Genomic DNA, 22,800 nt, shown 5'->3' on the forward strand with positions numbered 1-22,800 from the left:
AAATCATAGCGATCAGCAATTAACCTTGAAACTATCGGCTTAAACCAAAATTTTAGACAAACTCTATTTAATTAGCATGGCGAGCACTTCATACTCATTTTCACCCTTTCTCCAAAATAACTGCTCCAATTCTTAGCCAGTCAAAACCAGCAGGGAGACTCAGATGCCAAGTAACTGCTGCAGTGTAATTTTCCTGCATGTGAAAATAAAGGGTTTGCGTTGAATTTTTTTCACAAAATTCAATGTAATATTCTGAATGTTATGAGGAAAAAAGCAAAATGTAGAAAACAGCTGTTCTGTATTTCCACTGTATGAAAATAATTTGTGTCACACTCTTGTACATAAAAACCTGGCCACCCAATGACTGACTCTTCCCTCCAGCCCTCCCCATAGCATTATAAGTAAGGCACATTGGCAGAGACAGTATTCCTTGAAAACTACCATCTGTATTTGAAAAGGATTTTAAAACTACATCCCTCCTAGTGGTGCAGTTTAACAAACATACCAATAGGTACATCTAAACAATGCTGTAAGATAGTTTTTAAAATGCTTGTAGATTTTCCAACTAAAAGAAAAATGACTTTGTGTCCAATGAGAATTTGTTAAGTATTTTGAAAGACCCTATAAAAAAGTCTTAAAAGACCTTTATGGATTTGTTTGGAGACACACTATAACAGGGTTCAGTAGTTAGCACTGCTACTACACTGTGCCAGGGACCTGGGTTCGATTCCAGTCTCAGGCAACTGTCTGTGTGGAGTTTGTACATCCCCCCCATGTTTGTTTAGATCTCCTCTGGGTGCTCCAGTTTCTCCCACAGTCCAAAGATCTGTAGTTAGGTGGATTACCCATTGTGTCATGGATATGCAGGTTAGGTGAATTAGCCAAGGGAAATGCAGGGTTACAGAGGTAGGGTTGGGGATCAGTCTGGGTGGGATGTTTTTCAGAGAGACAGTGTGGACTTGATGAGCTGAATGGTGTGTCTCCACACTGTAGAGATTCTGTGATGAAATAATTGATGTGAAATACATTTGCCATTTCGTGACATAACAAATAAGTACATGTTTTTAAAAATCTCTGATCATTCCACAAAAATATTTTCTGAGGTACTCTAAATTCTCTTTCTATTCATAATAAAGGAAATTTTAAAAATAAATGTTCATGCAATTCCACAATGACCATTAACAGCAGACGTTAAAGCATCTTTAATCTTACATTTATCAAACCTTCTAAACTAAGAAATTTTAAATTATGAGGTGAATGAACACATTTTGTATTCTATGCTTTGAAAATTATTTGTGATTATAATCTCAGGACATTGTCTAAAATTGTTGGGTAAACTGTTTTTTAAATTTATGCTCACCCTCCAACTTCCTGTGGATGATCAGACAATTTTCATTTATATAACAGCCTGAGATAAGTTGCATTTGAATTGATTTTCTTGTCATCCGGCATTCAGTCTTGCTTTTATTCTGTTAATGCTACAAATGCCTCCCATTTTCCACTTGTCCTGTCCAAGTTAGTCACATTCCTATACATTTCCTTTCTCCTGTATTTTAAAACTGAACCCAATTTCCCCTCCTTTCAATATGATTTCTCATCTTAGCTTAAATAAAATTCATATGAGACTTGTTTTTGATGAAGGGAATGGACTGATTGAAGTTTCTGACCATTACAGATGAGGTGGATTTTCTTCAACAAAATTTCAATTCTCCGGCTACTTTACATACAAGCTTAAAGTAAGCATTTCACTCTTACTTTGGTCAAATGTTTTCAATATATCTAAATTCCATCCTTTGTGAGTTTTGAAAGAATTGTTAAGTCAGTTGCTGGCTGGCATGGCTGAAGCAGTGTAATGTGGAGAAAGTAAGTGTGAAAGTTGAACAAAAACAAAGCTTAACAGCTAAGGTTTGGAATTTACTCCATGCTTGGGAATTAGAAAAGAATGTATCGGTTTATAGGCATGTGGAAAGTGATGGAAATGACAACTGAGAAGTGAAATTAGGTGCTAGAAAAATGTAGGCAATGTATGAGCATATTATCCCAAGTGTATAACGAGCATTTGTTTTGCTAATTTTCAAAGTGTACTTAATGCTGCCATTAAATGTACACAATAGGGAGATCACTCATACATCAATCTGACAGATTTAGTTCTAGCCCTTGGTTTTAAGTACTTTAGTCCAATTATTAAAACCAGTCTTTGGAGCTGATCAGTGGAAGTCATTACATCTTGAAAGATTTAAATCTTTATATCCAAACAAAGGATAAGGGAAAGAACTGCCCAATTTAAAACAGTGATCTAAGCTTTCTACTCTCTCACTGCTGGGTTTTCACTATCTGGGGGGTGGGATGGGGGAGGAAGGGGAGAGACAGATAACCATTCAGTCACAAACTCCACTATGTCCCGGCACCTCTGAGCTGGTGTGAATCACATGGCTCTATGGAATCAGTTGATTCCTTGAAAACTGAAGAAGGTCTGAAAAGTCACATTTCTACAGCAGAGCAGGCAATAATTGACAGCCTGATGTGAAAACCATTCCAAGAATGATTCAAGTTAGGGTTGATAGTGGAGACACAGATCTCAGAATTGTTCTCCACAACAATCACGAAAGCCCTGCTGTCATGATTCACCCTCAAGATGAAGTGGGAAAATCCTGCCCAAGGCCTTTAGTGATTATTTTAGTCCATGCTATCCATTTAGTCATTAGGCTTTTACTCAAAAATCTGTTTGAGATGTTATTGCATAACATAACTGTGAAAGGAAAATGGATTGCAAATAGCGATTCACATGGTCAAGGTTGTATTTTTTTTGCAGGTGTGAGACACAGTGAAAGACAACAGGTTTACAAATCTTTATTCATTTTCCACCACCAGGAAGAAAGGAAACACCCAAGTGGCCAGTGGCAAGCAATGCCCTTCACATCAAAGGGCAATGCTGCGTCATCAAATAGTGAGGGGGAGGGCAGGGATCAAATCAAATAGAGTTGGTGGGGGGGGGGGGGGGGGGATATAATACACTCCACTCCCTGCCCACCTCTCCCTGAAAATCTCGAGGTGTTGATGGACACTGCATGCTCCTTCTCCAGGGACACCCGGGCTCTGACAAGGTCAAGGTTATATACAATGGTTTGAATACTTAGTAAATTCTGTATCAATTATCCTATTACTTCATCACTTCCTGCTGATATTAGTTTCCAATTTAAATTCACAAATGTCAAGGAAGATTGTAGTACTCCAAAAAATATTGATGAAGGCTAAAACTGGAGGCAATCTTTACATTTTTTTTATTTTCAGAGTTATGCATTGCAAATATAAACCTCCGAACCTAAGAACTATCAATCTTGTTTGTCCAATTATTAAGCGTTCAAGTGAATCTCTAAGTAATACTCGCCAACTGCATCAAATCATCAAGAAAAGAACACTGTTGGGAGTCGGGGGAAATGAGCCCAAGTACTATCTGTTCCATAGGTGTTTCGTAATATGTCTGAACCTATTGATTAAAGGTATTGAACAAAAGACCATTGTTAGGAGGCCAGGGTTCTTGTGGTGCAGTGGTATTTTCCCCATGTCTGAGCCAGGAGGCCCATGTTCAAGTCCCACCTAGTCCAGAGGTGTGTAATAACATCTCTGAACAGGTTGGTTACAAATATCTACTGTTAGGAGCGTTCTCATGGCAGAATGATGGAGTGGTAGTGTCCCTACCTCCAAGTCAAGAGGCCTACATTCGAGACTAAACTGCTCTAGAGGGTTGTAATGTAATTTCTGAGCAGATCGATTAGGAAAATATCCCCTATTATAATCTAGAAAGTGCTGAAGAAACTCAGCATGCCTGGCAGTATCTATGGAAAGAAGAATGTCATTAACATCTTGAGTCTAATGTGACTCTTTTTGGGACTGATATGGGTCTTGAAACATTCAATTTTGTTTCTTTCTCCACTGACACTGTTGAACTTCTTCAGCACTTTTTGTTTTCTTTCCGACTCACTGCATGTGGTTTAAGCAAATGGCCATGTCTGAAAGTCAAAGTGGAGCAGTTCTTAGTGAGGTCAAGGGGCATTATAGTCAATCAAAGGGTAGTGTCACAGTTAGTCAAAGGGCCCATCCCATGCTAGCCTAGGGGTTTGACAATGGTCAGTTGGTTTATTAATCCGAACAGAATTCGGGGAGCTATGTCCTGGCAGTCCGGGATTGGGCCATATGCAAACAGACCAGGGATTGCAGGTAGCTCAGTCAGGTTGCTTGGAGACATTGGTCTGAAGGGTGGGCCATGACCAATCTGGACCATCCTGCCAAGTCAGTCCTGCAATTTTGTCCTTAATGATCTGGTGTCTTATCAAAGTGCAGTCCATGGATTCTTGGGCAAAGCAGGCAACTCATGTTTGGCTTTTGGCTTCATTGTGCTGGCTTGCTGGGGAAATGGTGACAGTGATAGAAAACTCAAGACAGTAGGATGAAACCTCACAGTGAATTGGGGGGATTGAGAGCTCTGGAAATAGATTTAAATAAGCCACAGGAACTCTGAACTCCACATGAGTGGACAGCAAGGAAACAAGAGCATGGAAAGTTCTAAAATTGTGGGTTCTGGTGGTAAAGTGGAGATGTTAATAATCATTTAAGGGACTCAATGGAAATAGAGTGAGGCTGAGTCAGCATAGAGGCTAGAGGGATAGCAACACCAGAGGGAACATATGTCACAGGAAGAGACTGCCAGTCATTCACAAATAAAAACAAAATTGGAATCTTGCGACAAAAACAAAGAGCTGAGGAAACTCAGCAGATCTGCTAGCATCTGTGGAGAGAGAAACAGAGTTGATGCTTTGAGAACGATATGACTTCTCTTCAGAACTTCAGTTCAGGAGCGCTGTCCAAGAGAAGACAACAGAATAATGCCTCATCAAGCTCCAGAAGTTAGAGCTCACCTCTGTAAGGCATGCTTCACAAATGAATACCCCTGGCTTTGCACTTCTTTTAATTCTGCATGTTGTATCTGCAGAGATGAAAGTACGGGCTACTTTGGGTATTCCTGTACCTAGGACAAAATATGACGTTTCGTGTTATGTTGGCATGGGTCATTTTATATTAAGCTTGTTCCAAACTTCAACACTATCATTACATCTTTAACGAAATTGTTGAAAAGGGCAGAACGTTTGAATGCCTTTGCAAACATGAAAGCTGGGCTGACAGCTGCATTGGTTTTAGCTGTGCAGAGTTATTCAAAGATGTTCAAACTAGCTGTTGATTGTCAAGGACCTCAGTGTGGGGACAGTTTTTACTGCAATGTGAGAAGGTGGGGGTTTGAATAGCCTGTCAGTTCTGTTTGAAGGAAACTGACTGACTGTCAGCAAAAGTATTCCATGGTGAAGAAGACATTGAGCCGACTGCCGGCTCGACATCATTTTTACATTTAGGTCACCAACTAGGTGGAAGACACTGTTCTTTGTAAGGACCATGATCATTTGATTTTCTTGGAGAACCTTATACAAGAATTAATTACTATTTCACTGGAGCTTTATTGTCCAATCATATAATTTGAATATCATTCATGCGCCTAGGGGCGGCACGGTGGCACAGTGGTTAGCACTGCTGCCTCACAGCGCCTGTAGACCCGGGTTCAATTCCCGACTCAGGCGACTGACTGTGTGGAGTTTGCACGTTCTCCCCGTGTCTGCGTGGGTTTCCTCCGGGTGCTCCGGTTTCCTCCCACAGTCCAAAGATGTGCGGGTCAGGTGAATTGGCCAAGCTAAATTGCCCGTAGTGTTAGGTAAGGGGTAAATGTAGGGGTATGGGTGGGTTGCGCTTCGGCGGGTCGGTGTGGACTTGTTGGGCCGAAGGGCCTGTTTCCACACTGTAAGTCTAGTCTAATCTAAAACACTATAGCAGATGCTTTCTTGAGAGCACATTGGTGCCGATGGACTTATATCAAACATGATTGTTGTATAACTCATTGTATGTTTAGTGTCAACATGTTAGTACTGTTAGTGAGCCATAGATGTAGTCTTAAGATCATTTTGATGAGGAATAGCAATGCCTCTTAAAAATACATTTTCATTCTTCTTTGTGGAGAGGTGTAGTGTGAGATGTGTGTTTTGTATCTGTATTTCTCACTGATTTTTGATTCCTGAATTTTGAACTAGTGACATTTGGGTTTTCTGTGTGTTTAAAGACATTTCATGATTAATTTGTAGGTATTTCCGTAGCCATGGTGGAAGAGGATTGGTCCATAACCAGACCAAAAAGGTCCAAGACCAGCAACTTTTTTTTTAAACAGTCTGAGAAGAATCATTTGGGGAAGATATTAGGAATTTGGTTACATTGGGCGAATTTTACAAGTGACCAAAAGCAAAAATTGTGCATTTGATTCAGTTTAAGAAGTTAAGAATGGATTATTTTTCTTTTGATTAGGGGAAACACCCATGGCCTGGGAAGGAAAGCTTTTCAGTTCAATTTGATTTTTTTTTGCAGAAGCTTTGGCTGAAGCTGGATGAATAAAATAACCGCTCTTAAGAAAGGAAGGTGGTTAGGGCTGTTAGGAAAGAGATTACCATAATATTGAAAGTTAAAATCCATCCATATGTTCAAGATCAGAAATGTTTGTTTAAAACCCTGAAGAGTGTTTTCGAAGCTAAGAAAATATAAGCTCAGCTGAATGAAGGCTCCAGAACAGCCTACTGAATTGAAACCACAGTTTAGGATGAACCCTGTAGATGCAAAATTGTTATGCAAGCCGCAAAAGGATTTTGTGTTTTGCCATATAGCTCAAAGCCTTTAAATTTTTGAGACATGTAAATTGGTTTAATTCATTTTATCTTCATTTAATTTGCTTAATATATTCTGTTTTATTGTTAAAAGCAAATCTGGAGTGTTCTGCACTTATGTTTCAGTGAGAACCATAATATACCAAGCCAGATTTCAGTCTGGGATCTGACCTGTCCAGTTATAACATTGGCTGATATCATAACCCTGTTCTCCATCGAATTCAAGAATCTTCACTTCACTTGGATCATGGAGGTTGATCTCTGCCCCCACCCCATGTTGGTCTTGGATCTTTTGGCCTGGTCATGAGCCAGTCTTTTTGCAATGACACAGAGGGAGGGATTGAGCATGTTGGAAGTGGATGGAAGAGCAGTTAGAGGTGATGCAGGAGCAGGAGAAGTGGTGAAGTGCTCCCACTGAGAGAATAGGACGTGCAGAGAGCAGGAAGAATGAGTAATTTAGGAAAATGAAGTGGTGGAAACGCATTGAGTGTAAAATATGCATCCAGCGGCGAGCATTGTAATCCACAAGTCTTGGTGAGAAATATGTGCAATGACAGCATTAGAGTCAGTGGGACGCCCTGTGACTCTGAAATAGCAATGGGAAAACAGTAGCACTTACATTTGGAGAGCACAGGGCATCATTCATGTTGACCCTGCACTTGAAATAAAGCTGCTATCTGGATCCAAGTTCTCTTGGTCTGCTGGTGTGGCCTCCTGTGGGAGAGTGTAAGAAAAAGGATGGGCCTTCTCCCCAGCACCATCCCATCTACCAGCACCTCCAGGTCCCAGATCAAGAAGAGAGGAATGAACCTTCCTTTCCTCTAGGCCATATTTCAGCATCACACCATGTGAGACAGTCCTTGGCTTGATTGTCTATGTCAGGTATAGCTGAGCTTTTAATTAGAGGCCTGAATGCTCAAAGGTCCCTGTAATGGCGGGCACTTTCACCTTTCCTACCTTATGATTCCACAAGGAGGTGTGAGTGTGCCCAGTTCCATAATTAATGTGGTGAAGAATGTGTGAGAAAATCTGCTATGTATCATGGCAACTGGGCACCACAAATTGCACTGGATGAAACATCTTAACTGAAAACGGGCAAGATTCTGCCTCCTGCTTCCTGTTAGCCAGCCAACCTCCCACCCATGCCAAACTAGAACACCTATGTAAGCACCCAAGGAATAAAAACAATGGAATGAAGTCCTGGTTCAGAATGGACCTCACCGAGGGTATATATATATATATTATATATATATATATATATATACTTTTTTTTTAACCCCACACTACCACCTAACTGCGGTAGTGCTTTTTTTTTTCCCCCAGCGCCCATGTTGTGTGTGTGTGTGCAGATGTGAGACACAGAGAAAGACACAAGATGCACAAATCTTTATTCAATTTCCACCACCAGGAAGAAAGGAAACACCCGAGTAGTCAATGATAAGCAGTGCCCTTCACATCAAAGGGCAATGCTGTGTGATCAAACAGTGAAGGGGAGGGCAGAGATTAAATCAAAATAGAGTTGGAGGGGGAAATAATGCACTCCACTTGCTGCGGTGCCCACCTCTCCCTGAACAACTCCAGGGTGTCGGTGGAGACCGCGTGCTCCTTCTCCAGAGACACCCAGGCTCTAACGTAACTGTGGAAGAGGGACAGGCAGTCGGCCCTTACGACCACCTCCGCCACCCACTGCCTGGACCTGTTTATGGCCAGTTTGGCCAGGCCCAGGAGCAGACCTGCCCTCCCTCTTCCGTACTGGGTGCCCGAAGATCAGGAGCGCGGGACTGAAGTGCAACCAAAAGCAGAGGAGGAAGTTTTTAAGAAAATCAAAAAGGGAGTGCAAACGCCCACACCCAATATATCACCGAGGGTATATTCTGACATAATAAAATGCATGCAAATTCAAGACACTGAATGTAACTAGGCAACAGGGCTCATGGTGGCATGGGGACTCTATCAATTGCACTTGGTCCTGTCCTTGCACAGTTCCTGTGCTGATCCTGGTGACCCACACCCAGAACTCCAGGCTAACCAGAATTCCATTAACCAGAATTGCTAAACTTAGAAGTCACAATTTTACTACCATCCTAGATAAGATAACTTTGTGGGAAGCTAGGGAAGTGATTGCTGGGCCCCTTGCTGAGATATTTGTATCATTGATAGCTACGGGTGAGGTGCTGGAAGACTGGAGGCTGGCTAACGCGGTGCCATTATTTAAGAAAAGTGGTAACGAAAAACCAGGGAACTGTCGACCACTGAGCCTGACATCAGTGATGGGTAAGTCTTTGGAGGGGATTATGAGGGACAGGATTTACATGTACTTAGAAAGGCAAGGAAAGTCAACATGGCTTTGTGTGTGGGAAATCGGGTCTCACTAACATGATTGAGTTTTTTTGAAGAAGTGACAACGAAGTCTGATGAAGGCAGAACGATGGGTCATTGTCTATATGGGCTTCAGTAAGGCCTTCTACAAGGTTGCACATGGTAGAATGGTTAGCAAAGTTAGATCACATAGAATATAGGGAGAGCGAGCTAGCCATTTGGATATAAAATTGACTCTAAGATAGGTGACAAAGAGTGGTGGTGGAGGGCTGGAGGCCTGTGACCAGTGGTTGCCACAACGAACAGTGCTGGGTCCACTACTTGTTGTCATTTATATAAATGATTTGGATGTGAATATAGGAGGTATAGTTTGAAAGTTTTCCAGATAACACCAAAATTGGAGGTGTAGTGGACAGCAAAGAAGATTATCTCAGAGCACACTGGGATCTTAATCAGATGGGCTAATGGACCGAGGAATGGCAATGGAGTTTAGTTTGAATGAATGTGAGGTGCTACATTTTGATTGCTTGATTGATATAATTTAATGTCATGTGTTCCTAAGTACAGTACAGTGAAAAGCTTTGTTTGTGGGCAGTACAGATAGATCATAATAAGCAGTGACAGACAGGTCATAGGGTGAAACAAACTTGGACAGAGTGAGGCATACAGGTTACACCACACAGGATGTGTGCGAGGCAAGATGAATTAACAAGATCAATATGATTTGAAGCTAGAGAATCCATTCATTAGTCTAATAATGACAGGGAAGAAGCTGTTCTTTAACCTGCTAGTGCGTGGTTCAAGCTTCAGTATCTTCTACCTGAAGGAGTGCATTACTGGGGCGGGATGGATCTTTGATGATGTTGGTAGCCTTTCTACAGCAACGACAGGTGTAAATGGTGTCGCTGGATGGAAGGTTGGCTTCCCTGATGGCCCGCCTGTACACACAACCTTCTGTGGTTTCTTACAGTCCTGGCCAGAGCAGTTGCCATGCCAGGTCTTTATGCACTCGGACAGTATGCTTTCTATAGTGCATCTGTAAAGATTGACGAAGATCTTTATGGACATGGCAAACTTCCTGAGCTGCCTGAGGAAGAAGAGGTGTTGTTGTGTCTTTTTGACCATTGCATTGATGTGAGAAATCCAGGATTGGTTGTCTGTTATTGTCACTCCAGGGAACTTGACATTCTCCACCCTCTGAACCTCAGCTCTGTTGATGTAAATGGGGACATGTCCTCCTCCTTTCTTTCGGAAATCAATGATCAGTTCTTTGAGAGAGACGTTGTTCCCATTGCACAACGCCACCAAGCCATCGTTCCTTTGTGTGTTCTGACTCATCATTGTTTGATATCCATCCGATCATGGTGGTGTTGTCAGCAAACTTGGAAATGGCATTCATTTGGAATTTGTCTACACAGTCATGGGTGCATGAGGACAGTAGGGGGCTGAGAGTGCATCCTTGGAACAGCTCCAGTGTTGAGTGTTATCATGGATGATGTGCAGTTGTCTATCTTCACTGATTACAGTCTGTGGGTGAGGAAGCTGAGGATCCAATTACAGAGGGTGGAGCCATGACCTAGACCTTGGAATTTTGAGATCAGTCTGGAAGGAATTATGGTGTTGAAGGCGGGGCTATAGTCGATGAGCAGGAGTCTGACATAGGTGTCCTTGTTGTCCAGATGTTTTAGGGATGAGTGCAGGGCTAAGAGTATAGACTCCGCTGTGGACCTGTTATGCCGGTAGACAAATTGCAGGGGATCGAGGCAGGCAGGAAGACTGCAGTTGATGTGGGCCTCTCAAATCACTCCATGATTATGGAGGTAAGGCCAACCAGGGGCTGGATTTATACAGTTCATGGTGGGCCTTAGGGAGCATTGCCGAACAAAATGTACCTGCTTCCACCACCTATAAGACCATAAGATATAGGAGTGGAAGTAAGGCCATTCAGCCCATCGAATCCACTCCGCCATTCAATCATGGCTGATGGGCATTTCAACTCCACTTACCCACATTCTCCCCATAGCCCTGAATTCCTTGTGACATCAAGAATCTATCGATCTCTGCCTTGAAGACATTTAGCGTCCCGGCCTCCACTGCACTCTCCAGCAATGAATTCCACAGGCCCACCACTCTCTGGCTGAAGACATGTCTCCGCATTTCTCTTCTGAATTTACCCTCTCTAATTCTAAGGCTGTGTCCACGGGTCCTAGTCTCCTCGCCTAACGGAAACAATTTCGTAGCGTCCACCCTTTCCAAGCCATGTATTATCTTGTAAGTTTCTAATAGAACTCCCCTTAATCTTTTAAACTCCAATGAATACAATCCCAGGATCCTCAGCCATTCCTCGTATGTTAGACTTACCATTCCAGGGATCATCCGTGTGAATCTCCGCTGGACACGCTCCAGTGCCAGTATGTCCTTCCTGAGGTGTGGGGACCAAAACTGGACACAGTACTCCAAATGGGGCCTAACCAGAGCTTTATAAAGTCTCAGTAGCACAACGGTGCTTTTATATTCCAACCCCCTTGAGATAAATGACAACATTGCATTCGCTTTCTTAATCACGGACTCAACCTGCATGTTTACCTTTACAGAATCCTTGACTAGCACTCCCAGATCCCTTTGTACTTTGGCTTTATGAATTTTCTCACCGTTTACAAAGTAGTCCATGCTTGTATTCTTTTTTTCCAAAGTGCAAGACCTCGCATTTGCTCACATTGAATTCCATCAGCCATTTCCTGGACCATTCTCCCAAACTGTCTAGATCCTTCTGCAGCCTCCCCACTTCCTCAGCACTACCTGCCTGTTCACTTAACTTCATATCATCAGCAAACTTCGCTAGAATGCCCCCACTCCCTTCATCCAGATCATTAATATATAACGTGAACAGCTGCGACCCCAACACTGAACCCTGCGGGACACCATTCCGAAAATGGGCTGCCATTCCGAAAATGAACCTTTTATCCCAACTCTCTGCCTTCTGTCAGACAGCCAATCCTCAATCCATACCAGTAGCTCACCTCAAACACCATGGGCCCTCACCTTGCTCAGCAGCCTCCTGTGAGGCACTTTATCAAAAGCCTTTTGAAAGTCTAGATAGACCACATCCACTGGGTTTCCCTGGTCTAACCTACTTGTCACCTCTTCAAAGAATTTCAACAGGTTTGTCAGGCATGACCTCCCCTTACTAAATCCATGTTGACTTGTTCTAATCCGACACTTGCTCTTCCAAGAATTTAGAAACCTCATCTTTAATGATGGATTCTAGAATTTTACCAACAACCGAGGTTAGGCTAATTGGCCTATAATTTTCCATCTTTTGTCTTGATCCTTTCTTGACAAGGGGGTTACAAGAGCGATCTTCCAATCAACCAGGACTTTCCCTGACTCCAGTGACTTTTGAAAGATCTCAACCAACGCCTCTGCTATTTCCTCAGCCACCTCCCTCAGAACTCTAGGATGTAGCCCATCAGGGCCAGGAGATTTATCAATTTTAAGACCTTTTAGCTTTTCTAGCACTTTCTCTTTTGTAATGGCAACCATACTCAACTCAGCCCCCTGACTCCCTTTAATTGTTGGGATATTACTCATGTCTTCCATTGTGAAGACTGATGCAAAGTACTTATTAAGTTCTCCAACTATTTCCTTATCTCCCATCACTCGGCTTTCAGTATCAGTTTGAAGTGGCCCAATGTCTACTTTTGCCTGTCATTTGTTTCTTATGCATTGAAAGAAACTTTTACTATCATTTCTAATATTACTGGCAAGCCTACCTTCATATTTGATCCTTTCCTTCCTTATTTCTCTCTTTGTTATCCTCTGTTTGTTTTTGTAGCCTTCCCAATCTTCTGATTTCCCACTACTCTTGGCCACTTTACAGGATCTCTCTTTTTCTTTAATACATTTCCTGACTTCCTTTGTCAGCCATGGCTGTCTAATCCTTCCCTGGATAATCTTTCTTTTCTGGGGGATGAATCTATGTGCAGTGTCCTCAATTATACCCATAAACTCTTGCCATTTTTGCTCTACTGTCTTCCCCGCTAGGCTCTGCTTCCAGTCCATTTTCGTCAGTTCCTCTCTCTCATGCCCTCATAATTACCTTTATTTAACTGTAACACCATTACATCCGACTTTGCCTTCTCTCTTTCAAACTGCAAACTCTACCATATTATGATCGCTGCTTCCTACGTGTCCCCTTACTTTAAGATTTTTTATAAAGTCTGGTTCATTACATAGCACTCGGTCCAGAACAGCCTGCTCCCTTGTGGGCTCCATGACAAGCTGTTCCAAAAAGCCACCTCCACTGGGAGTGTATTCCAGATGCACACCACTCTCCCCACACTGTTCCCCTAAACCTTTCCCCTCTTGACTTGGACCTGTGCCCTCTTTAGTTGACCTTTCTGTCCTGGGATAAAGCTTCTCACCTTCCATCCTATCTAGGCCTGTCATAATTTTGCCCACTCAGCCTCCATTTTCCCAGTGAAAACAGTCCAACTTGAGAACTAGAATTAGAATATCTTTTATTGTCATGTGTACTCAAGTACAGAAGTACAGGGGTACAGTGAAAAGTTTTGCAATGCTGCCTTTTATGGCGCAATCTTACATACAAGTGCATAGGAACAAATCTTAGACTCAAAAAGAGGAATAAAAAATAAAATTAGTTGTAATACTTTACAGTGTTTAAAGAAAAATCGGAAATGAGGCATAGTTAAAGGATTGACATTACTGTCAGATAAACAAATTACACATAAACATGACACGGTGGGAGCTCAGCACTGTCTGTGCCAGACCACAGTCTAACAACCATCCCTCCTCTGCCCCAAGCCACAAAGTCCTCTCTGCACCAAGTCCCAGCTGCTCCTGGGTATGTTTCCTCCAGGACTGCTTGCCCTTTCTGACCTCCCTCCTCATAATAGCCACTACTCTGGGACTCACTCACAGCACCTACCCTGCACAGGGCAGGCTCCCCACACCAGCCATTACTCTGGGACTGCTTCCCCACACCGGCCGTTACTCTGGGTCTGCTTCCCCACACCAGCCATTACTCTGGGACTGCTTCCCCACACCGGCCATTACTCTGGGACTGCTTCCCCACACCGGACATGACTCCGGGTCTGCTTCCCCACACCGGCCGTTACTCCGGGATTGATACCCCACACTGGCCATTACTCCGGGACTGTTTCTCCACACCGGTCGCTACTCCGGGATGCTTCCCCACACCGACCATTACTCCGGGATTGATACCACACACCGGCCATTACTCCAGGACTGCTTCCCTGTGTCGGCTGCTACTCCGGGACTGCTTGCCCGTGTCAGCTGCTACTCTGGGTCTGCTTCCCCACACCAGCCGCTACTCCAGGTCTGCAACTCCACACCGGCCATTACTCTGGGACTGCTTTCCCACACCGGCCATTACTCCGGGTCTGCTTCCGCACACCGGCAATTACACTGGGACTGCTTTCCCAGACCAGCCATTACTCCTGGTCTGCTTCCCCACACCGGCCGTGACTCCGGGACTGTTTCCCCACACCGGCTGCTACTCCAAGTCTGCTTCCCCTTGCTGGCTACTACTCCAGGACTGATTCCCCGTGTCGGCTGCTACTCCGGGAGCATTTCCCCGTGTTATCTGCTACCCCGGGACTGCTTCCCTGTGTCGGCTGCTACTCCAAGCCTGCTTCCCTGTGCCGGCCGCTACTCCAGGACTGATTCCCCGCACCAGCCGCTACTCTGGGATTGCTTCCCCGCGTCAGCCTCTACTTCAGGACTGCTTCCTGACACCAGCCATTATTCCAGGATTGATTTTCCACACCGACCATTACTCCGGGACTGCTTTCCCACACCTGCCGCTTCTCCGGGACTGCTACCCCACATTGGCCATTACTCCGAGTCTGGTTCCCCAAAACAGCCATTACTCCAAGGACTGTTTCCCCACTCGGCCGCTACTCCGGGATGCTTCCCCACACCGGCCATTACACCGGGACTGCTTCCCCACACCGGCCATTACTCCGGGACTGCTTCCCCCTATCGGCCGCTACTCCAGGACCGCTTCCCCGCAACGGCCGCTAATCCAGGACCGCTTCCTCATGTCGGCTGCTACTCCGGGCCTGTTTCCCCACACCAGCTGCTACTCCGGGACTGTTACCCCACATTGGCCATTACTCTGAGTCTGGTTCCCCACAACAGCCATTAACTCTGGGATAGATATCCCACACCGGCCATTATTCCGGGGCTGCTTCCCCCTATCGGCTGCTACTCCGAGACTGCTTCCCCATGCCGGCTGCTACTCCAGGACTGCTTCCCCATGCCGGCTAATATTCCAGGACTGATTCCCGGTGTCGGCTGCTACTGCAGGACTGCGTCCCCATGTTGGCTGCTACTCGGGATTGCTTCCCCACACCGGCCATTATTCCGGGGCTGCTTCCCCGAATCGGCTGCTACTCCGGGACAGCTTCCCTACACCGGCCGCTACTCCGGGACTGCTGCCCCACACCAGCCATTACTCCGGGGATGCTTCCCCATGTCGGCTGCTACTCCGGGACTGCTTCCCCACACCGGCTCCTACTCCAGAACTGCTTCCCTGTGTCGGCTGCTACTCCGGGACTGCTTCCCTGTGTCAGCTGCTACTCTGGGTCTGCTTCCCCACACCAGCCGCTACTCCAGGTCTGCTAAACCACACCGGCCATTACTCTGGGACTGCTTTCCCACACCGGTCATTACTCCGGGTCGGCTTCCGAACACCGGCAATTACTCTGGGACTGCTTTCCCAGACCGGCCATTACTCCTGGTCTGCTTCCCAACACCGGCCGTGACTCCGGGACTGTTTCCCCACACCGGCCATTACTTCGGGATTGATACCACACACCAGCCATTACTCTGGGGCTACTCCAGGACTGATTCCCCATGTCGGCTGCTACGCCGGGAATGCTTCCCCATGCCAGCCAGTACTCCGGGATTGGTTTTCCACACCGACCATTACTCCGGGACTGCTTCCCCACACGGCCACTACTCTGGGTCTGCTTCTCCACACCAGCCGCTACTCCAGGTCTGCTACTCCACACCGGCCATTACTCTGGGACTTCTTCCCCACACCAGCCATTACTCCAGGTCTGCTTCCGCACACCGGCCGCTACTCCGGGACTGCTACCCCACACCGGCTGCTTCCCCTAATCAGCTGCTACTCCAAGTCTGCTTCCCAGTGCCGGCCGCTACTCCAGGACTGATTCCCCGCACCAGCCGCTACTCTGGGATTGCTTCCCCATGTCAGCCTCTACTTCGGGACTGCTTCCTGACACCAGCCATTACTCCAGGATTGATTTTCCACACCGACCATTACTCCGGGACTGCTTCACCACACCGGCCATTACTCCAGGATTGATGCCACACACCGGCCATTACACCGGGACTGCTTCCCCCTATCGGCCGCTACTCCAGGACCGCTTCCCCGCAATGGCCGCTACTCCAGGACCGCTTCCTCATGTCGGCTGCTACTCCGGGTCTGTTTCCCCACACCAGCCGCTACTCCGGGACTGCTACCCCACATTGGCCATTACTCTGAGTCTGGTTCCCCACAACAGCCATTAACTCTGGGATAGATATCCCACACCGGCCATTATTCCGGGGCTGCTTCCCCCTATCGGCTGATACTCCGGGACAGCTTCCCTACATCGGCCGCTACTCCAGGACTGCTTCCCCACACCAGCCATTACTCCAGGGCTGCTTCCCCGAATCGGCTGCTACTCCAGGACAGTTTCCCCACACCGGCCATTACTCTGGGCCTGCTTCCCCACACCGGCCATTACTTCGGGATTGATACCACGCACCGGCCATTACTCCGGGATTGATACCACGCACCGGCCATTACTCCGGGATTGATACCACGCACCGGCCATTACTCCGGGGCTTCTTCGCCACACCAGCCATTACTCTGGGACTGCTTCCCCACACCGGACATGACTCCGGGTCTGCTTCCCCACACCGGCCGCTACTCCGGGTATGATACCCCACACTGGCTATTATTCCGGGACTGTTTCCCCACACCGGCCATTACTCCGGGATTGATACCACACACCGGCCATTACTCCGGGATTGATACCACACACCAGCCATTACTCCGGGACTGTTTCCCCATATCGGCCGCTACTCTGGGACTACTTCCCCGTGCTGGCTGCTCCTCCAGGTCTGCATCCCCATACCAGCCACTATTTCAGGACTGCTTCCCCCTGTCGGCTACTACACCGGGACTGCTTTCCCAGACCGGCCATTACTCCTGGTCTGCTTCCCAACACCGGCCGTGACTCCGGGACTGTTTCCCCACACCGGCCATTACTTCGGGATTGATACCACACACCAGCCATTACTCTGGGGCTACTCCAGGACTGATTCCCCATGTCAGCCGCTACGCCGGGACTGCTTCGCCGCGTTGGCTGCTACTCCGGGACTGCTTCCCTGTGTCAGCTGCTATTCCAGGACTGTTTCTCCGTGTCAGTTGTTACTCCGGGACTGCTTCCCCGTTTCGGCTGCTCCTCCAGGTCTGCTTCCCTGTGTCAGCTGCTATTCCAGGACTGTTTCTCCGTGTCAGTTGTTACTCCGGGACTGCTTCCCCACCCAGCCAGTACTCTGGGCTTGGTTTTCCACACCGACCATTACTCCGGGACTGCTTCCCCACACCAGCCGTTACTCCGGGACTGCTTCCCCACACCAGCCATTACTCTGGGACTGCTTCCCCACACCGGCCATTACTCCGGGACTGCTACCCCACACCGGCTGTGACTCCAGGACTGTTTCTCCACACCGGCCGTTACTCTGGGATTTATACCACACACCAGCCATTACTCCAGGACTGATTCCCCGTGTCGGCTGCTACTCCGGGAGCGTTTCCCCGTGTTATCTGCTACCTCGGGACTGCTTCCCTGTGTCGGCTGCTACTCCGGGACTGCTTCCCCTCATCGGCTGCTACTCCAAGTCTGCTTCCCAGTGCCGGTCGCTACTCCAGGACTGATTCTCTGCACCAGCCGTTACTCTGGGATTGCTTCCCCGCGTCAGCCTCTACTTCAGGACTGCTTCCTGACACCAGCCATTACTCCAGGATTGATTTTCCACACCGACCATTACTCCGGGACTGCTTTCCCGCACCGGCCGCTATTCCGGGTCTGCTTTCCCACACCTGCCGCTTCTCCGGGACCACTACCCCACATTGGCCATTACTCCGAGTCTGGTTTCCCAAAACAGTCATTACTCCAGGATTGTTTCCCCACACCGGCAGCTACTCCGGGATGCTTCCCCAAACCGGCCATTACTCCGGGATTGATGCCACACACCGGTCATTACTCCGGGGCTGCTTCCCCCTATCGGCCGCTACTCCAGGACCGCTTCCCCGCAACGGCCGCTACTCCAGGTCTGCTACTCCACACCGGCCATTACTCTGGGACTGCTTTCCCACACTGACCATTAGTCGGGTCTGCTTCCCAACACTGTCCGTTACTCCGGGACAGCTTCCCTACACCGGCCGCTACTCCAGGACTGCTTCCACGTGCCGGCTGCTAATCCAGGACTGCTTCCCCGTATCGGTTGCTACTCCGGGACTGTTTCCACGTTTCGACCACTACTCCGGGATGCTTCCTCGTGTCGTCTGCTACTCCGGGACTGCTTCCCTGTTTAGGCCGCTATTCCAGGACTGCTTCACCATACCGGCCCTACTCCGGGACTGCTTCCCCGTGTTGGCTGCCACTCCGGGACTGCTTCCCCGGGCCACTGCTACTCCGGGACTGCTTCCCCCGTCGGCTCCTACTCTGGGACTGTTTCCCTGTCCCGGCTGCTACTCCGGGACTGCATCACCGTATCGGCCGCTACTCTGGGATTGCTTCCCCACGCCAGCCATTACTCCGGGATTGATTTTCCACACCAACCATTACTCCGGGGCTGCTTCCCCCTATCGGCTGCTACTCTGGGACTGCTTCCCTACACCGGCCATTACTCGGGGACCGCTTCCCCGCACCAGCCACTACGCCGGGACTGTTTCCCCGTTTCAGCTGCTACTCCGGGACTGGTTCCCCATGCCGGCTGCTACTCCAGGACTGCTTCCCGATGTTGGCTGCTACTCCGGGACTGCTTCCCCACACCGGCCGTTACTCCGGGACTGCTTCCCCACACCGGTCATTACTCTGGGACTGCTTTGCTACACCAGCTGTTACTCCGGGACTGCTTCCCCACACCAGCCGCTACTCCAGGTCTGCTTCCCCACACCGGCCATTACTCCGGCACTGCTTCCTCACACAGGCCGCTACTCCAGGTCTGCTTCCCCACACCGGCCGTTACTCTGGGACTGCTTCCCCACACCGACCATTACTCTGGGATTGATACCACACACCAGCCATTACTCGGGGATCGCTTCCCCGCACCGGCCACTACTCCGGGGCTGCTTCCCCGTGTCGGTTGCTACTCCGGGGCTGCTTCCCCATGTCGGCTGCTACTCCGGGCTTGCTTCCCCATGTCGGCTGCTACTCCGGGGCTGCTTCCCCGTGTCGGCTGCTACTCCGGGCTTGCTTCCCGTGTCGGTTGCTACTCCGGGACTGCTTCCCCATATCGGCTGTCTTTCCAGGACTGTTTCCCCGTGCCGGCTGCTACTCCGGGACTGCTTCCCCATATCGGCTGCCTTTCCAGGACTGCTTCCTCGTGCCAGCTGCTAATCCAGGATTGCTTCCCCATATCGGCTCCTACTCTGGGACTGCTTCCCTGTGTCGGCTGCTACTCTGGGACTGCTGCCCCACACCGGCCACTACTCCGGGACTGCTTCCCTGTCCCGGCTGCTACTCCGGGACTGCTTCTCCGTATCGGCTGCTAGTCCGGGACGTCTTCCCCATGTCGGCTGCTACTCCGGGTCTGCTTCCCTGTATCGGCTGCTATTCCGGCACTGCTTTCCCATATCGGCTGCTACTCCGGGACGGCTTCCCCACACCGGCCGCTACTCCGGGACTACTTCCCTGTCCCGGCTGCTACTCCGGCACTGCTTTCCCGTATCGACTGCTACTCCGGGACGGCTTCCCCACACCGGTCGCTACTCCGGGACTGCTTCCCTGTATCGGTTGCTATTCCAGGACTGCTTCCCCACTCCGGCCAGTACTCCGGGACTGCTTCCCCGTGCCGTCTGCCACTCCGGGACTGCTTCCCCATATTGGCCGCTACTCCGGGACTGCTTCCCCGTGCTGTCTGCTCCTCCAGGTCTGCTTCCCTGTCCCGGCTGCTACTCCGGGTCTGCTTCCCTGTCCCATCTGCTACTCCAAGACTGCTTCCCCACACCGGCTGCTACTCCGGGACTGCTTCTCCATGCCGGCTGCTACTCCGGGACTGCTACCCCGTATCGGCTGCTATTCCAGGACTGCTTCCCCGTGTCGGCTGCTACTCCGGGACTGCTTCCCCGTGCCGGCTGCTATTCCAGGTCTGCTTCATGGTATCAGCCGCTACTCTGGGACTGCTTCCTCGTCCCAGCTGCAACTCCGGGACTGCTTCCCCATATCGGCTGCTACTCCGGGACTGCTTCCCCGTATCGGCTGCTACTCCAGGACTGCTTCCCTATGTCGGCCGCTACTCCAGGACAGCTTCCCCGTATCGGCTGCTACTCCGGGACTGCTTCCCTGTGCGAGCTGCTACTCCGGGACTGCTTCCTTGTGCGAGCTGCTACTCCTGCCAACCACTGATCCGGGATTGCTTACCCTCCCCCAGGCTTGTCACGGCTCCATGTTTCACCTCCTGTGCTCACTAGCTCCTCCATTCCTCTAACACCGAAAGGAGAAAAGAGAAAAGGAGAAAAAGAAGGAACGAAAACAGCAGAATGGGTAGAGCAGAGGAGCTCTGGCTGGAGCGTCTTAGTCCGCTGCCATCTTGTTATATTATCCAACCCCTTCTCATATCTAAACCCTCCAGACAGGTAATGTCCTGGTTAACATTCTCTACACCCTCTTCAAAGCATCCTCATCCTTATGCATTTAATATTCCAAATGTGGCCGAACTAATGTTTTTGACAGCTATAACAATAACTTTTATATTCAGTGCCCTGGCCAGTGGAGGCAATCGTGCTGTTTGCCTTCTTGGCCAGCTGTGTTGCCCCGTTCACAGTGCTGTGCATCTGTGTGCCCAGATCCCTCTGTATTTAAATGTCCTTAAGGTCCCAATCTTTTATTGTATAATTTAATCTTCCAAAATGCATTGGCTCACATTTGTCCAGTTAAACTCTATCTGCCATTTCTCTGCCGAAATCTGCAATCTGTCTTTATCCCCATTGGATGCTTTGACAAACCCCCTCACTATTTGCAACTCCACCACTTTTGATGTCATCCTCAAATTTGCAAATCAGACCACCTACATTTTTCTCCAGATCACTTATATGTACATTACGTAGGTTTAAGGTGAGAGGGGAAAGATTTAGAAGGGACTTGAGAGGTAAATGTTTCAAGCAGAGGGTGGTGCATGTATGGAATGAGCTGCCAGAGGAAGTGGTGGAGGCTGGTACCATTACAACATTTATAAGGCATCTGGATGGGTTTGGAGGGATTTGCTGGCAAATGGGACACAGTCAGATTGACCTGTCTGGTTGGTGTGGGCGGATTGGACCAAAGGGTCTGTGTCCTTGTTGTATGACTCAAACCTTGGATCTTGGCATTTCACTTTGAATTCTGATTAATTAAAGAAAAACAGCCAACTTCAAAATTAAAACAAATCAATTCCATTTCTGAAACCATTTGATGTTGCTATCTTCATTTGATTAACTAATAAAGGTTAAAGACATAGGAGCCAGTGTAGTCCTTTTCGCTCCTTGACATCATGGCTGGTTCAAATTATGGCAGCACTTTCTTGAGAGGTCAGTTAAAAAAATTACACTGGATTTTTCCTTCAGTACAACTTCCTGTACAACTGACTCAGCTTTTGACTATTGACATAGCTTGGGTATGAGAACAAGTGGTATTGGATTGATTTAGAGTATAAACCATCACAATAAAGAGAAAGATCTGAGCCACAGTCAAACACAGGAGATGTTAGCATGGTTACCCAGTCTGTAATGAATTAAAGTACAACTGAAATGAAAAATGACAGAAGGACACAATGGTTCATTGAGAAAAAACAGGCTTTAGACTAAAATGTTTTTGATGAAAACTAATCTTTATAATTTCTTCATTTTTCAAGAAACAAAGCTTGCCAAACCCAACTGCATTGTTGGCAAGAGGCACATTGTATTCAAAAGAAATTTAAATGTGGTTAAGATTTGGCAAAATCATAGGAAATGCAGAAAACCTGTTTCAAACCTCAGAATGCATGAGCTATTACCAGCTACCAATTACTACAGAAAATGGAAATATAATACAAAACAAATAAACTTCATTTCAGAATAGCTAAACTGTGCTCAATCTTACCTTCCATACTTCTGCAATGTGGTGACAGGATTGCATAAGTTGTCATTATGTTAATTGAAGTGGACAGTGGAGGATAAAGCACTACTTCCAATTGGGAAAGAGCTACAAACTTACATTAAGAAAAAACATTTCCAGAGTAAACCATCACGGAGTTTTTTTTATACGCACGCACACACACAGACAGAGATACACACATACACATACACATACACACCAATACACATATACACATACACACACACAGATACACACATACACATACACACACACACATACATACACGCGCACGCACGCACACACACACTTAAATCATTATCTTAAAATAA

The 22,800-nt window shown here is 47.6% G+C and overlaps 1 protein-coding gene across 1 annotated transcript in view; it reads right to left on the reverse strand.

The window, feature by feature from the left end:
- LOC132818187 (involucrin-like) overlaps nucleotides 1-22,559 on the reverse strand; it is a 34,985-nt gene extending 12,426 nt beyond the window's left edge. Inside the window, exon 1 of the mRNA XM_060828966.1 lies at nucleotides 22,475-22,559. The gene's annotated coding sequence lies outside the window, so the exon portion shown is untranslated. The remainder of the gene's footprint in view (nucleotides 1-22,474) is intronic.
- Between the last annotated feature and the right edge of the window lie 241 nt (nucleotides 22,560-22,800).

Source organism: Hemiscyllium ocellatum, chromosome 8, assembly GCF_020745735.1.
Source record: "Hemiscyllium ocellatum isolate sHemOce1 chromosome 8, sHemOce1.pat.X.cur, whole genome shotgun sequence".
NCBI classification, from domain to species: domain Eukaryota; kingdom Metazoa; phylum Chordata; class Chondrichthyes; order Orectolobiformes; family Hemiscylliidae; genus Hemiscyllium; species Hemiscyllium ocellatum.